The sequence below is a fragment of the Vanacampus margaritifer genome, chromosome 10 (genome assembly GCF_051991255.1).
Source record: "Vanacampus margaritifer isolate UIUO_Vmar chromosome 10, RoL_Vmar_1.0, whole genome shotgun sequence".
Taxonomy (NCBI): Eukaryota; Metazoa; Chordata; class Actinopteri; order Syngnathiformes; family Syngnathidae; genus Vanacampus; species Vanacampus margaritifer.
In genome coordinates, this window is record NC_135441.1 from 15,433,263 (window position 1) to 15,450,102 (window position 16,840).

Here is a 16,840-nt window from a genome sequence, read left to right on the forward strand (position 1 = left end):
GTGGTGGAAATAGAGAGGGACAAGGAAAGAAAAGACTGCTGTAAGGGTGGCCTGATGAGAGGGAAGGAATAAGTGCAGATGTGAGGGATGAGAAGTGACAAAGATATGGAGGAAGGAAACAAATTGGGGGGGAAGATTTAAGCAGAGAGCAAAGAAAGGGTTGAACAGGTGAACCCAAATGTAAGAGATTTAGTAAGGAGAAATAAATAAGTCTTAAGTCTGGAATTCTGAAGACAAAAGATGGTGTTTACGTGTGCTTTTTACGCACTGACATCTATGGTGCCCTTCCGCTGATTGCATGTGAGCTTGCATTGTGTGTAATGCTGGTCTCTTGAATGTTAACTGCTTACAACGCAACACAGAGTGAATTTGGTTTCCTCAGTAAAATGGAGCAAATTACACTTTTATAGCTCTCTGCCACTATCCTTTGCTCCCGTCATTACTCACTGTAGGTGTCTAGAGAGCGGGAAACGAGTGCAGGGAGAGAACAAGTGATTGGGAAGATGTCCTTAGCGAGAAACATGGTGGAGGTGTGGTGGTAAAACCTGTTTATGAGAAAATGCAGGGGCAGCATTTTAAGTAGAAGGATAACCTCTGTCTTACTTTGACCTTTTTACAAAGATGAAGTTCAAGGATGAATGCCGTTATCATCCCCGGGGATATTTGTCAAGATTCCCATCTGTGTGTGTACTTGCTGATGATTACATCTGTTCATGTGCTCGATAGGTATGCTTAGATTTAGGATTTCAAGATGCTTCATACATTTACATGTTCTTGATATCAAATGAGATACAGCAAGGGAAGTGTGTGTATCAAACTTTTCTAACCATATCTTTTGGGAAAGAAAATCAAGCTTTTTTTTTGTTTTTGTTTTTAAACGTTTTTAACATTCTTAAAAAAAAATCTGATTCGAAACCCCTGTTTAAGTGCCGTGTTGTGATGATAAATCATTGTCATTTTTTGGTCACTATTAATGTATGTTATCTACACTAATGTCTACAACTCAATTGAAAATAAATGCAAGTATGGTTGTCTTTTGGTGATGGGACAGTGTTGTTTGTGCCAAATATTAGAATTATGGTCATGAAGTTAAGCTTTGGTTTCATCGGACAATAACACATTTTCTCACGTCGTGTTTGTGAGATTACCATTGTGTTTTAGCAGAATGACTGACTGAGCAATGTGAGCATGAATATTTTTCTTTGTAAAATAAGGCTTGCATCTTGCCTATACCTTACCCCTTAGCCCAGATACAGTGCTGCTCAAAAGTTTGTGAACCTCTTGAGCAATTTGGATTTTCCAATTGTTTCAACCTGATTTTGTTGTTCAGTCTGAACCATTACATTTTATATGAAATAACAGGTGTAGGTTTAGCATTTCAATGCATTGTTTTTTTTAATCAATTGTGTACAGTAGTCAAAACTAAATTAAAAAGAGTTTTTGCTCAATTCATGCATTGCTTAAAACAAGCAGTCAAGTAGGATCAGGTAGGACAAATTGGTAGCTAAACTAACCACTGAAATGGACCAATGAAATGAGCAAAGAAATTGTGCATCACTGACTGAAACAGACAAAACCACATTACTTTATTCTTACCCAGGTGAACCCTTACAGGTCAGTCGTGCTGAGAGGAAAATAAATCTCAGGGGACCTCAGGAAGTGGGTAGTGACAGCACATCTTTCTGGGGAGAGCTATTAAGTCATCTAAAAAAATTGAGCTTCATCATTCCACTGTGAAGCAGATCATCTGCAACTAGAGAACACTGAAAATTACTACAATCCATCCTAGAAGTAGATGACCTTCTAAAATATCAGCAAGACCCACATGACAAATGATAATTCAGGTGAAAGCCAACCTCTGCATCACATCGAGGGATTTGCAGACCTCTTTTGCTGCATCTGGGACACATGTGCATGCTTCAACAATCAGAAGAAAGTCAATCAACAAGGCTTTCATGGAAGGCTTTCTAGGTAGAAACCTCTGCTCACAAAAAAAATCTAAGCTGCCCATCTCAAGTTTGCCAAAGAGGATCTGGACAAACTGAAGCTTTTTGGAAGTCCCTTCTGTGGACAGATGAGTCCAAAATTGAACTGTTTGGTCACTAAAACAGTCATGTTTGGTGTCAAAGTCAACACTGCATACCATCAAAAGAACCTTCTCCCTACAGTGAAGCAGGGTGGTGAGAATGTTAAGTTCTGGGCTGGCTTTTCATCCTCAGTACCTGGACAACTCCACATAGTCCAGGGAATAATGAATTCAAATATTGTGAAATCCTGGATCATAACCTGAAGCTGTTATTTGTGAAGTTACAGCCTGGTAGAAGATGGATCACGCAACATGACAATAATGCAAAGCATTCCAGCAATACAACCAAGGAATGTCTGAAGAACAACAAGATTCGTGTTCTGAATGTGCCCAGTTAAAATCCTAACTTAAATTATTTCAAAATACTGTGGCGGGACCTGAAGTGGGCAGTTTATGCTAAACGCCCATCCAATCTCTCTCAATTGGCTGCATTTTGCAAGGAAGAGTGGCAAAAATCCTCCAAAGTAGATGTGAAAGACTTGATAAGTCACTAAAGAAAGTGATTGGATGAAGTTATCATTGCAAAAGAAGGTGTAATGTCTGATTAAGTGGGAGGTTCACATACCATACCTGCAGGGTTCACAAACTTTTGGCAGCACTGTATATGAAGAAGACGGGACATTGTTGTCACATGTATTAAACAGCGATTACTAGAGCTTGGCTTATGGCTGTAGTTAAAGGACATGAAGATAGTTTGTGTGAGAGTAGAGGATGCAGAGGACAGGGTTAGATGGAGGCAACTGATTCGCTGTGGCGACCCCTGAAAGGAAAAGGACTCACTTCCAAAATCTCCAATCTTCTTTGGTATTACCATCAGAGAATGAACTTTGAATCAATTTGCATCTTCTTGCACTTCTCCGAAAAAACACGTCACAGTCTTACAAATGAAAAATATAATTTTATTTAAATGATAAATGGAGTGCCCTTACTGCTCTTAATCTTCATCATACATTTGCAAAGCCCTATTCACTTATCTCATTCAAACATGTTGAAGTGTAGCCTACACGACACGTTGACGCAGCGTATCAACTCATTGCTTTCCAAAGTTTAAGCAAATGTTGTTGTTTTTTAATGCAACACAAAGATTATCAGTCTGCTTTCATGAAGGATTACAGAAATAGGAGAATATTTACGTTTGAGAAATTGAAATTCCGAGGATTTGGACAATTTTAAATTAAGTTTAATGCTAAATCGACTATCAAAAATAATTATCTTTTAACTTGATAATCTGTTAGTTGACGATTAATGGCCTCTAGAAAATTTTTTGTACCCTCCACCTGACTGATGCCTTCGAACAATGAAATCACATAAGCTTTGTAAAATTTAATTTTGCCCTTTCAGCGGGCAGTTTCAGCCAAGCACCTATATATAAACTGTGTTCTAAAATGTCAGTTTTATTTCACAGTAAATGCAAAAGATTTATGTATGTAGTTATTATATATAAAATTCTTCGAGTAACATCATTGAGATGGTAAGTCTGAGATTTTTGACCTTTTGTAGAAGCACTATGAAGCATAATGGTTCTCAGTTCTATTCACATTCAGATGTGACATACAGCCTTTTCAAGGATTTCTAAGAAATCCCATCATTCTAAAGGTGACTGTAATATGCCAACAAAAGCAAAGATAGACTGCAGTCTTGTCCACATAGGTATATAGTCTGTAAACAATGAAAGATTTAACGTTGTATTATTTTTTGCAAATGTCACAACACAAACTCAGCAGGCTGACTTAACAACAAAACAATTGATTGCTGGAATATAGATGAAAGATGAACACATGTTCTGCTGCCTTTGGGTGGAATCCGTGCTTTTCCAAATCCAGCATTTTAGAAGAAAACGACAAAAAATATATTAATATTGTATTGTCAACTTTGCATAATCATTGGTAATGATTTTACCATTTAAGTCTCTATTTAGTGCATAGTGCAAGTTTAGCACAAAGCGCTAATTGTGTGCATAGTGCAGTAACAAATTAACTTTATTTTAGTATTTTCGCAGACATGCAGTTAGAAACATCTTATTGTGCCGTTGTGGGCCTGAACACAGCCGACTAGCTTTGCGACCAGTTCCTCTCATTCCCTTTGAATTCACGCGGGAGAGGCGCACCAGAGGCTTAGAGACTTTGGTATGGCCAAGCAGAAACTCACTGGCTGGAGCCCATGCAGGCGATCGAATTACACAAAGTGTAATAAGGAACTGCAATTTGACTTCCACACGGGTGGTTGATTTAAAGTTGGCCAGTCCCATATTTACATCTTTGAAAGTGGGCACTTGGAGACTTCCTTCCAATCCGATCGTTGTGTGAAAACACCTTCAATCCATCAGAACATCCAGTATGGTGCAGTGCAGTCTGCCAAATTCCCAAACATGCTAAATGAGGCTTGCAACTGCACCAAAATCAAGATTCACCCGTGTTTATGCCCGATGCCGTTTAGACAGTCGATGTCACGTCTTTAATCCGTTCAATTTAATGCAATTCACTGTCTCTAACTTCTGTCTTTGAATGTTAATGACCACCCTGGTGACCTTAGGTTGACTTGAAAAAGAAAAAAAAAAATCTAAATTCATTTAAGTTTGATTTCCTAGTTAAGATTCATACCACTCATGCACCCTTAATGCATATAACCGCTAATTAATTAGTCAGTTTTGCCTGGCCTTTTAACATTGTGGAGTGTTTAAAATTTCAGGACAAAGGCCATAGGTCATTATCTTAACGGCAAGATATGGACATGTGGCTTTAATGTTTTGCTTTTCAATTGTGTGAACTTTTCGAATTGTAGCGCAATTTCACATTGTTTTGAAAATAATATGGTTTACTGGGAATTAAACATGCTGGTCATTGACTAGTTGTGATAGAAATAGAAAAAAGACATTAACTTTCAATCGCTTTATTGAACAAATAGTAACAAAATAATCTCTACTGGCGTTAAGAGCAGAGCTATACTTGAGGAAAACATCAGTCAAGGTTGGCTCAAGGGCAACATTTCTCAGACAGGCACTTAATGTTTTGGTGTACATGCACAGAGGTCTACATTCTTATCTGAGGATTCACCTACCTGACCTGAGGCTACTATTTCCCCCTGGTGGGATCTAGGGAATATTTCTTTCTTTGCGGTGTGTTGCGTCTGAGCAACAGAAATATTGTCTTCCTTCCTCCTGGTAGGTGGTGTCCCCTGTCTCCTTCTGTTTCTATTCTCCCCACTTACCAACCTCTGTTCTCTTCCTTCATATCCTTCCCCTCCCTGAACTGACATTTGCTGTCAGATAGCCTTATTATTCCCTTCGTCAGATTTCTGATTAAGATTCTCTTGCTTTCTGTCTGTGTAGGTCCGCTGTCTCTCTGCCTCTCTCCTGACCTCTTCACGAGCTCTCCCCCATGAAGAACTCCTTCCAATAATGACTCTTCTTCCCTGTTATCTTTGACTTTTTGCCGCATTCTATTCAGGATAATCTAATTCAGTCTATCCCCCACTGTCTCATCTCCACCTCTTTCATTTCTCAGCATTTTTTTTGTATTAGTTTGTATTTTTAAAGGTTAGTCTTCCTTTGTTTTAAGTTTAGCTCCCTCCCCTACCCCTATATTTTTCCCTTTCCTGTAGCTTTTGCATTACACCTCCAGAAACACATTTTTAATTGTATGCCCTCATGGGTTGAGCAATAGGTAGATTCTTGTTTCCAAGAAGCCTTATGAAGTTTACTGTCACTTAATGCTGATTGTTTCACCAACACGATCACTTGTGTGGGCTTTGTCTTTCCACACAAGTAGCAGAGTTCATCATGCAACTGGACAGTGAAGGAGACAATAGAACTGTTGTCATGGTGATAACACCTTCAGGGGGTATACCCACCACTTGCGCCCTATTAACTTTCTCCACGAGTTCACGTCCTGTCATCCTCTATTTCCTTGTCCTCCTTGCCCTCATTACATCTTTCTTCTCTCCCTTTCTTCACCTGCCAGTCAAACCCCCCTCACTTGTTTCTCTGTTTTAAGTCTGTCCATCTTTTTTCCCTCTCTTCCTCATAATGTCTTCTTTTGTCTTGCTTTCTCATGCGCTCTCACTCCTCTCTTCCTCTGTTCTGTCCCCGTGGTCCTCACCTCCTGTCCAGTTGTCGAGGGAGAGACGGAAGGAAAGGAATGCTAATTTTATCACCACAGCAACAGTGTGGAAGGAGAGCGATTGTGTGTGTGTGTGTGTGTGGTGGTGGTGGTGGTGGGGGGGGGGGGGGGTGGTTACCAATGTCACTCGTCTGAGGAAATGAGCTGGCCAGTGCGAGGTCTGTATTTTCCTCCACAGAAAAGATCAGGTTGACAGGTGTACTTTACTTTTACTCCACCTTGCCAAGTTTCTCTTTTGGAGCCATGCATTTGTATCTGGAATATTTTTTTGTATGCTGGATGTGGATTAACTGCTAATGTTTTTTCTATCCGGTACAAAAGCTGTAGTCAGTCTTTTGTTCTTCAAGTCAATCATTTGTTGGACTTTCCCCCCCATTCCTCTTCTTTTTGGTCCATCCCTCACTCGTGTCAGAAATGTAATCACATTCAGAGCCTCGCTAAGGGGAAGAGGAGGGGTAGAGTGGGAGGTACAAGTGTGGTGGTGGTGGTTGTGAGGCTGGCAAGACAATTTGACATGAACGCAGGGATAAGGAAGAAAAAGGCATGATGTGTATGTGTTCCCAATTACCACTCCAGCCAGCCCAAAGTCACCTTCATGGGGAATATACGCACACAAACTAGAAATAGCTGCCTTCTTCCCACCTCTGTCTGTGTGTGTGTGTGCGTTTGTGTGCGTGTCTGTGCGCGCGAGTGTGTGTGCGTGTGCGCGTGGCGCTTTTACAATAGTGATGAGATAAACTCAATACAATGGGCAAAGCTTATTTTCTGTGTTCCTGTATGTATAATTTTAGCTGTATGTGTGTATCTTGTGTCTGATTACACTTGCACAAACACTTGCTGATTAAGTCCCACTGATTTTCACCAGCCTCAGCCTCTGATTAGGGGTGTGCGTGTGTGCATGAGTCCAATTCCTGTTTTAGGCCTTAAGGACTAAAACAAGCATCTGGACATACTGATTATTTATGTTTGGTGGAGATGAAATTGAAGGAATTGGATTGAGGTTATAATTGGCTTTATATTAATATTTGAAGTATCAAGGTTCAGGTCAGACACGACCGGATGATGCAGGAGGATTTTGAAAGCAAGGGGCCTTACAAATGCAAACTAATGCAAATGTGTCCTTGTTAACTGACCGTGTTCCGTCTTGATTCTTAATTAAGAACCCATAGGCCTCCGAGCGCCGCCTGCTTTCCCACACTTCATCGGGCAAGGAAATGACAGGAACAGCAGGAGAGAGATGCAGACAGACAGAGCACGAAGGCACTGAGAAATGAAAAAGGAATGTGTCAAAATGTATTCAACAGAAAGGAGGATGGATTTAGAAAGGAAAGCAAAAGAATGATTGCTTTTGGAGAAGTGAGAAGCCAAAATCTGATGGGTTCTAGTTATAGAAAGTGTGGTGTTAGTGTGGCAGTGGGGGGATAAGAGTAGGCTGATACGCTATGAGGCCCACTCACCTTCTCCATTTCCACTGCTGAATTGATGTCACTCATTTCCATAGCCGCCCATGCATCAGGTGTGTGCGGCTTTCCAAGTGGTAATCTGTTCCATCTTGTTCTTTACTTTCCATCTGTATAGGATCTTTCGCTCCGTCGCTCCCCATCTCTCACTATCACATCTGACTGACTCGAAGGGAATGAGTTGGTTTGTGTGCTTGTGTGTGCGCGCATATCTGTGGTGGCATAAATGCTACTATATCCTTATTTGGCTGCTTGCTCTGTCCCTGCCATTTGCTCGCGCTCGCTCACTTTCTAACGCTCTTGACAGTGAGTGGAGAGAGAGTGGGTTAAATTTTAATGGTGCTGCCATCTTTCACTTGCTGCTGAACGAGGGCCAATGCAGGCTGACACACTCAGTGAGCCATGAGAAGAGACAAGACAGCCAGCAGAGCGATAGCCAGCTTGACATACCCTCACATGCTTGCTCACAAGTGCTAAGCATTCACAACAGGTGGAATAAAGGAATTATTCATCTCCTATAACGTTGAGAATTTGGGAGGTGAGAATTTCCCAATGGCTTGGCTTCTACAGTGTGAAAGGATTTTTTTATAATTTACTGGCATTTTATTTGGGCTAATGTACAGTATACTGTGGGGAAAAAATACAGTGTTCCCTCGCTAATTCACAATTTTGTTTGTTTGTTTATTGAACATAAGATTTAAAAGAAAAGTAGTTTTTTTACATACATGGTCATCATTAAGCACAGCTTACATATTCAAAAGGGAGTAGGAAGAAGTAAAAAACTTATCGAGTCCTACCCCCTTACAAAAAAAATAACAAACGTACATTTAGTTGGTAAGCTAACATTTTTACAGATGTATAAATCAGCACAAAAGCTTACACATAAATTTTTAATTGCACTCTATTTTCTCCATTTGTACTGACGTATACCTGATTTAAATATTGTTTTTGTACGGTTTCTGGTTAAGGTAAGCCATTTTTTTTAAGATTAAAAAGAAGGGGGGGAAAGCAGTTAATAAGCTTGTCATTGTCATTTTTGTGCTGCCCAGGTGCAAAGCGTGCATCTGCTCACATTAATTTATGAACGCAGACTATAATCAACAGGTCTATTATGTTCTACATTTTGCATTTAAAAAATTACATTTATTAAGTGTAGCAAGTGTTTAAAAGGGTGGGAGCAGTTGATGGGGTATACTGTATTTTGAATTAAACTTTGTAAGTTTAAGTTTTGCCGTACTGTAGAGTCTGGAATCTGACACACTTTTCTACCTTCCTCTACCATGCCTTCATGCATTCCTTGAAGGATTCTCCCTGTATCTTCCACAGCTTTGTTGTCACAGCCATTTTTATGTAATCAACATCTTTAAAGGGGAAGTCAAACCCCCAAAAATTATTTACATAATATTGGATGTGCCCCACTAAACACGGCATTCTGCTCAATATTTTGTTTGTGGAATATGGGTTAAGCAGCAAAGTCTATCAGTTTTGAGCCATCTTTGGGGGCGGCCATTTTTCCACTTGCTGTCAACTGAAAATGACATCACAGTTGCTCAGGGCTCAGGTATTGGTCAATTATGACTCAACTTTAGAGAGCGAGAACAGAACTCCGTCCTGCGCTTCAGAAAACAGGTGAGCCGTGATTGATCGTTACCTGAGCCTCCCTAGGCACTGTGGAGTCATTTTAAGTCCACAGCAAGTGGCAAAATGGGTTTTCCCCCCTTTTTTATATATATATATATATATATGATTAGCATTGAGATCCAGGACAAGCTCCATCCTGATTAATCAGTTCATTTACTCAGAGAGAGAAATGTGTAGTATAATACATAATTGTAGCTGTAACTGTATTAATTATAAGCATGTACCATTTACATCTTGATTATGTGTTTGATGGAGAGGATATAAAAAATTTTTTTTGGGTCTGTGCTACTCCTGACATCAATCATTTTTAGTTACAGAACACCTAAAAAAGTCTCTAGTTATGGGGTCTCTGTAGGAATGCATTGGATCTGACTGATGAGTCTAGTTGGCAGTATGTGTGTATGAATCTGAACTCAGTCGTGCTCCAGCACACACACACACACACACACACACGCACCACCAGTCTGTGAGCCATATTGAGTGTTCCTTGATTGTTTTCATTTGCCCAGCCTCACATAGCTGTCTGATTGGCAACACGTTCCCCGATGGCTCGCTAAAGCACATGACAGGATTAGGTGTGTACTTGTTTTGTGTGCGCTTTTGTTTGTGTCTTTGTCTTTGTGTGCATGCGAGTGCATCTTTTTGTCAAGCCACAGCGCTGCCAATTCCTGAGAGGGCAACAGACAGATGTTCTCAGAGAGGATTTGCATTTTTGTCTCCCTCTTTAAATATCTGATCCTCTTGTTTAATTTATTTTGAGGTTTGGTGCTTTTTTTCTCTTGGGTATGGGGTGAAACTGATTTCACAACCTGGAAACCCTGCAGCAAACCAAACATAAAGTCTTTGATGAGAGACACTTTTCCCCTGGTTCCCACATAGAGGTGGAAGTTGTCAGATCACGGTTATCACCCCCTCTAGCTACTTAGTTTGGCTATGATCCAGCGTTATTGATGTAGTTCAAACACCTGCAGAAGTTTCCCGATGGCATTTGCAATGACAGAAATTCACCAATGCAAATAAGGCTTGCATTGTGCTCTGTGTAATAGTTATTCCAGATTCAGAACACTTGTAGTATTTTATTTAAAGCAGTAAATAAAATACAATGTAATGTAGTTCATGGAAAGAACTGTTATACAGGATTGAGTGTGTCTTCAGTGTGTAAATCACATTCATGACAAGCTATCTCCTTTCCACTCATTACTCCTACTTTATTGACCTCATCTTTTACCTCGCCTCTGAACCTTTTTGCTCCTTAATCTTCTTCACAATAATATATATCGTTCACAAATGCTCTACTTTGCAGTACATCATCTTCATCCTTCCTCAAGCACTTTTTCTTTTAACTTTCTTTCCTCCCAGAGTTTCTGTTTCATTTTACTAGGCTTGATCATGTTAGCAATGTTGCCTGGAAGAAAAACATCACGGCGAGCACCAGAAATCAGCCTGATCTGTGCGCCCGTGGACACGTGCACTTTTTCCAAGTGGCTGTGTGTTTTTCCTGCAAGCAATGGCTGACATTATGAAGGGCAAAATTCCCTCCACCTCTCCAGTCCCTTGGTGTCTCGGGGGTCCGCTCAAGGGTTAATTAGACCAAGCAAAACTGGCCCTTGTTGTCATCTTTGCCACGCATATACACACACACTTAAACTTGCAAGCATTTGTGTGTCTGTACATGCCCCTGTGTGTGTTTGTGCGTGAGTGCCAATCCTTCCACCATGCGGTCAAGTCACAATTACTAATCAGGCCTGGAAGCCTTTGCCTGGAGAGACTAAGATGGAGGGAATGAGGGAAGGAGGTAGCAAATGAGTGAGTGCTTTTCTTTGTCCTCATCACTGAAGCAGAGATAAAGACGGCTAACGGGATGGATGGCTGGAGACGAGAGGACAGAAAGTGAAGGATTAGCAGAGGATGAGCGTGTCCGCCCCGTTCGACAACGGGCTTTTAACTGTCCTCCATGGCATGACACTGTCACGACGTCCACTTTTCTCTGTCCGCCTTTCATCTCTTTTGCTTCACATAAATCCAAGCTCCTTGCATTGGAGAAGTGGGCTATTTTTTGTAGCTCTCTTATTCTCTGCTCTCTTTCCCTTGTGGTGATATTTTAAATTTGACAGTTGACAGGAGCTGAACACCTAATCCTTTTTGTTCAGGGCAAAATTATCCTGACGGGCTGCATGTCTTCCAGGTCATCTCACTTTTTAATTTAGATTATTATTTTTGGGTAGTTAGTTTGAAGGTCATCAGTTCCTCCACTGCACACATGTAAATTAATAAATAAAACTGCATCTCATCTTAACATAATTTAGTTGTCAACATCCAAAAGTTGGCAACCATATTTTTATACGAACATTGTTAGTGTAAAATATTAATATCAACATATGCCATGCTTCTGTTGCTATTCACTCTCCTCCCGCTAGAGGGAGCACTCTGCTACAAAGGCCCCTCCATCAAGGACGTTGACTATTCAAAAATAGAAAATCAAAGTGCCACACAGACTATCAGGGTGCCACAGCATCGCCACTGCTCCCCCACCCCTGCCCCCTCTCAGTGAGTCATTTTGTTACTCAGTCACCCACTCACAATTGAAGTCAGACAAGGTTAAACTGTGTGTGCCGGGTGTGTGTTTTTGTGTTTACTCTGTTGGTTGCCCGCCTGCTGTAAATCACTCAAGGTCACTTCCTCATCATCTTTGTCCTTTAAACTAAGTTCTCTGTATCTGCTGCTCCCTCCCGTCTTTATTTTACTCCTGTTTCTTGATTTGATTTCCTTCCCCTCCTTGCACTCTAACTCTCCATCCTTCTCCTCTGCTCTCTCTATCTTCCCTCCTTGTAATTAGCTGGTGTAATTGCTGTAGTAAATCTTTTTCTGCTTTCCCAATGAGACTGGCTGATATAGGACTGATTTAATAAGGACACCCTTGCAGCTCACCTCACCCAGTGTGTGTATGTGTGTGTGTTATTCGGAATGGGGATTTATGGGCTTTTTGTGTGGTTTCAGCAAGTGTGAATTTCGAGTTCAAGGTGGTGGTGTATTGGTACGTCAAATGTAGTTGCCCTAATCAGCAATGCAGCCTGCGTATCGTGTGTGTGTGTTTGTGTGTTCGTGTGTGGGTGTCATCAGTAATGCTGTTGTGTGCGTCATTGCTGAGGACCTTCATGGCCAGAAGAGCAGAGAGAGGTCACAACGGCCCTGAGAGAACACACTCACACTATCCAATTCTGTGTCCTCCAATTCTCTTTCCCAAAAGCTTACGTGGACATTCTTTCTTGTCTGCCGACCTTATTTTTTACTTCACTAGCAGCCTTTTGCCCTTCTCTTCTCACTCAGACACACAACTTGGGTGATGGAGTAGATGAGAGTGTGGGTAATAAACATTGAGTCGTGTTGGAGAGTAGTGGCATACTTGCAGTACATGAATATGTCCAGTGGAGGGCACTGTGGCTCCACGGATAAACAGCCACTCATTGACTGCTCCTGACTTTTTGTCTCCTGTATTCACTTTTGTATCATATAAATGAACATTTAGTGCTTTAAAAGAGGGCACATCTACAAAAAAAAACTACTATTTGCAGCACATCCCAGATATGAAAACACTGATCACTAATTCAAAACATAGTTTTGCAACCTGCTTTATATATATGTATATATATATTTAAGTAAATTTTAATTGCAATAGTTGGTGTGTTTTTTTAAAAATAAATAATAAACACAATTCAGATAACATTTGGATTTATATATTGCTAACATTCCTTCTTGGTGCATTTATTAGGAATACAAAATAATTTACAGTATACAAAAAATGTGATGTTGGTATTTGAACAGACAGTTTAGTAAATTAACAATCATGAAGTGGATTGGTATATGATTAATGTATATTTTGTTGTAAGAACCGAGATAATTGTGCATAGGTTTTTTTTTTTTTCAAATGCAAAACATCTAAAAAAAAAGAAAAAAGTGATACTATGTTGCATGACCTTTTAATGAGCTCTAACCAGCCTCGTATGATCATCAGAGAGTAAAATCAATGATATTAAACTAAAGTCATGTACAGTAAGCCACTGGTGTAAATAATGATTTATTTTTTACAAATATATACAGTCCAATTTTGAGGATAACATCAAAGTTGTTTATTTGAACAGTCTTGACTGCAGTTACGCTGTACATGCGCCAGGGGAGCGCAAGGGAGCACAGTCTAAGCCCCTCCCATAAGCCTTCCCCCTGCATCATAGCCCTCCCACATCCTGCCCCCATACCCCCTCCCCTTTGCCCCACCCTGCCATCTGGTCCTTTTCACACAATCACTCGTGCACGCACACACACATACACAGTCCAGTCTTTTCTTCCCGTTTCCTTTCACAGAGAAAAACAGGATGAAGGGGCTCTTTGAGGCACACAGTTACCGTGGAAACCCCCTTATTCTTCTTCTGTCAAACACACTTAGATTGTGACACATACACACACTTCTATAGAGAGTGGGACATTTAAAGTTTAAAGGAACCAAGACTACAGCTGTTCCCGTTTGCCATACTTCTGGCCTCTTGTTTACTTTACACAAAGAATTTGATGCAGGTTTTTTTTTTCCAGTCGCAAAGTTAACTTTTCACACTAAAAAGCACAACTTTTTCCCTCTTTGTTCTCCTTAAAAAAAAAAAAAAAAAAGTTGGCAAAACATTTGTTTGTGTCGTTTTCTTTTTCTGAGCAGATTTTTCCAAAGAAGCTCTCATCATGCACACGCGCACACACATTCATGTTGAAACTTAAAACCCTTTCCTCCGTCCCAGTTACGACAATCTCCAGGCTGGAATGCTTTCAGGAATGGAAAAAAAGTTATATAAGTGTTGAAAGTTGTTTTTTTACTCCCTTTGTGGCTCCCGAGGGCTCATGGAAAACATTGCCGTGTGGTATTCAATAGAGCACATCATCTGAAAGCTTTTATCAGGTTAAAAATAAACTACAGGCAGCAGTGATGAATAGACCTCGTAGAACGAGAGCGAAAAATGAAGAGGCCATGAAAACGCTTATACTGTTATCCAACTTTGTCTTCGATATGGCCATATTTTCCCTTTGTTCACACAAAGCCTGGCTACCTTCTCCACCACACTTTTTTTCCTTTTAAGGATAGAGGAAGAGAATAGAAGGGGGGGTTAGGGGCACTGGTCTGCTGACTGACTAACAGACTCCTCTTTGTGTGCGCGTGCACACACACACACACACACACACACTATTGACAGAGACCTCTGCATGACTTGGCACCTCGTGATCTTCATCCACGTCTGCTTTTTTAGTTCTAATAAAAGTAAGATGCAGAAATTAAGAATTTAGTGTGTCTTTTATGGCACACACGTGTTGGCATACATACACGCACGCACAACCCCCTCATTCCCCCCCCACCCCCTCTCTCTACATTTCCTCCCCATCACTCAATGCCAAGCAGCTGTTGGTCAGACTAAAGAAGACGAGGGGAGAAAAACATCTGTGACGTAATTATTTTTCATACAATATGTTTCTTGATCAAAGTGAAATGTTAATTTACTATATCTATATATAATTTTCTCTGTCTTTAACTTAGTCTATAATGCGCTGAAGTTTGTGTGCATCTCAGCACATGTGCTCAGTCTGCTCCTCACCTCCCCCACAGTGACTAAGTGCAACGTGGAGCAGTGCTCCATAGCCGCCACTAGAGGTGCCATTGTCTTAAAAATGGAAGCCAGACAGGCATGTGGAAACCACACAGCAGCCATTTTACAAATTGTATTACTTCAAACCCCCATTTCATGAATCAGCCGTGATGTCAGCACGTCTTGCTCTCTTTTCATAGGCTAGCGAGCAGCCACACTGTAGTTGGAGCACACAAACATGCATACAAACACATACACACTCCCTCATCATTTTTCACACATTAACCTAGTGACATGTTGCAAAAGTCTCCTCACAGATTAACTGGATTGTTTGAGATTATAGGTCACCCAGATTAGAGGTTTATGTGTTGCAGAATGTGTGTGTGTCTTCAAAATGGAGTAGTGGGCAGATTGCTTTTAATTGATTAAAACTGATCATATTCTATTTAGACTTATTTGTCATATTGTGTGGATGCCACTATTTCAATTGCTTAATATTCAGTCTTTTTTTTTTCTGTCTGTATCCTGTGATGTTTATCCATGTATGATGGTCACTTCCCTTGTCCCCTCCTACCTGTGCGGATATATTTATATCTTTGTATGTGTGTCTGTCTTCCTGTTTTGTCATCCACCTCTCAGTTTGTTATATCAACATTAAGGGCATTGTGTTGTTGATTTGTGTCAGGATATACAGATTCAGCATATGGTACAACGAAGAAATGCCTATCAGTTTATTGTAGTAAGATGATACATAGATGATTGTTGAAATTTCATGAGGGGAAAAAGGTGTCAGCGGATATGCAGGAAAACAATCACACTTACTGAGACCACAGTCTGTTTGTTCTAATTCTGTGGTCAAAAGATGGTTTGAGGATCTCATTAGGAGGCCTGAAATGGGGAACTGTGTGGCCTCTCGGGAAACAAAGTAGCTTTTGACTAGACTCAAAATGGGCTTGCCACATGGATGCCATATTTTAAGAGGTAGATATCTTTGTTGTCGGAGGGGATTGTTGCTGTATGATTAAAAAAAAAAGTCAGAAAATAAATAAATTGGTGTAAATACTATAATTTGACATCATTTTATGTATTAATGTGTGATCTCACATCCATTAAAAAATTCATTAAAAGTTATTATTAATATTTCTTTAAGTTTTTCTATGGCATCAAGCTTTTTCCCGTTAGTCTTGAAAGCCCTTAAACATTTCCTTGGATCAAATGTAATTAGAGGTATGTAGTCTGGCCTGCTGTTGTAAAGCAACAGTGACTAAATTCTGACAAAGTAGATGTGGGCCTAGGTATTTGGTGAATTGTGAATAAGTACGTGCACTATATGTGTACCTTTTCGTGTATATGAATCTGTTTCTGTACCGTCTGATAAAGAAAACTGTTAAAAGATTTTTTTCCCCCCATTGAAAAGACCTAGTCCTGCTGACGTTAAAATCAAATTGACCTTTCCTCGGGGCAGTTTTTGCTTGCAATGTGGTGTGGACCAATCCAATGTACTTGTTCATCTTTCAGGCCTAATTCTTGTCAGCCCCACAGAAAATGGCACATCCTTAGTCATAAATGTGACCTTGTCCAAGCATGTTAACACAAATGTGTTTGTCAAGTGTGTCATAAAACGTACTGTATCTGCAAGCCTATTGCAAAAGTTAACATGCCTCACAGCTAACAAACGTCCAAGCACATTTAGCAGGGCGTGGGGACTTCTTACCCAACATTATCATCTCACACCAGGGTCTCACACACAAATGCCAGTTTTCTGTGTGCAACGCTGATGGAAAAAGATTAACTCTGGTGATTTTTATATAGAGTGAGTATTAGATGGCTAGGTGAGATGACTCAATCTGAATGCAGTTAGCATTTGTGTTAGTTGTGTACAGTGCTATGAAAAAGTATTTCAATCCCTGATTTTTT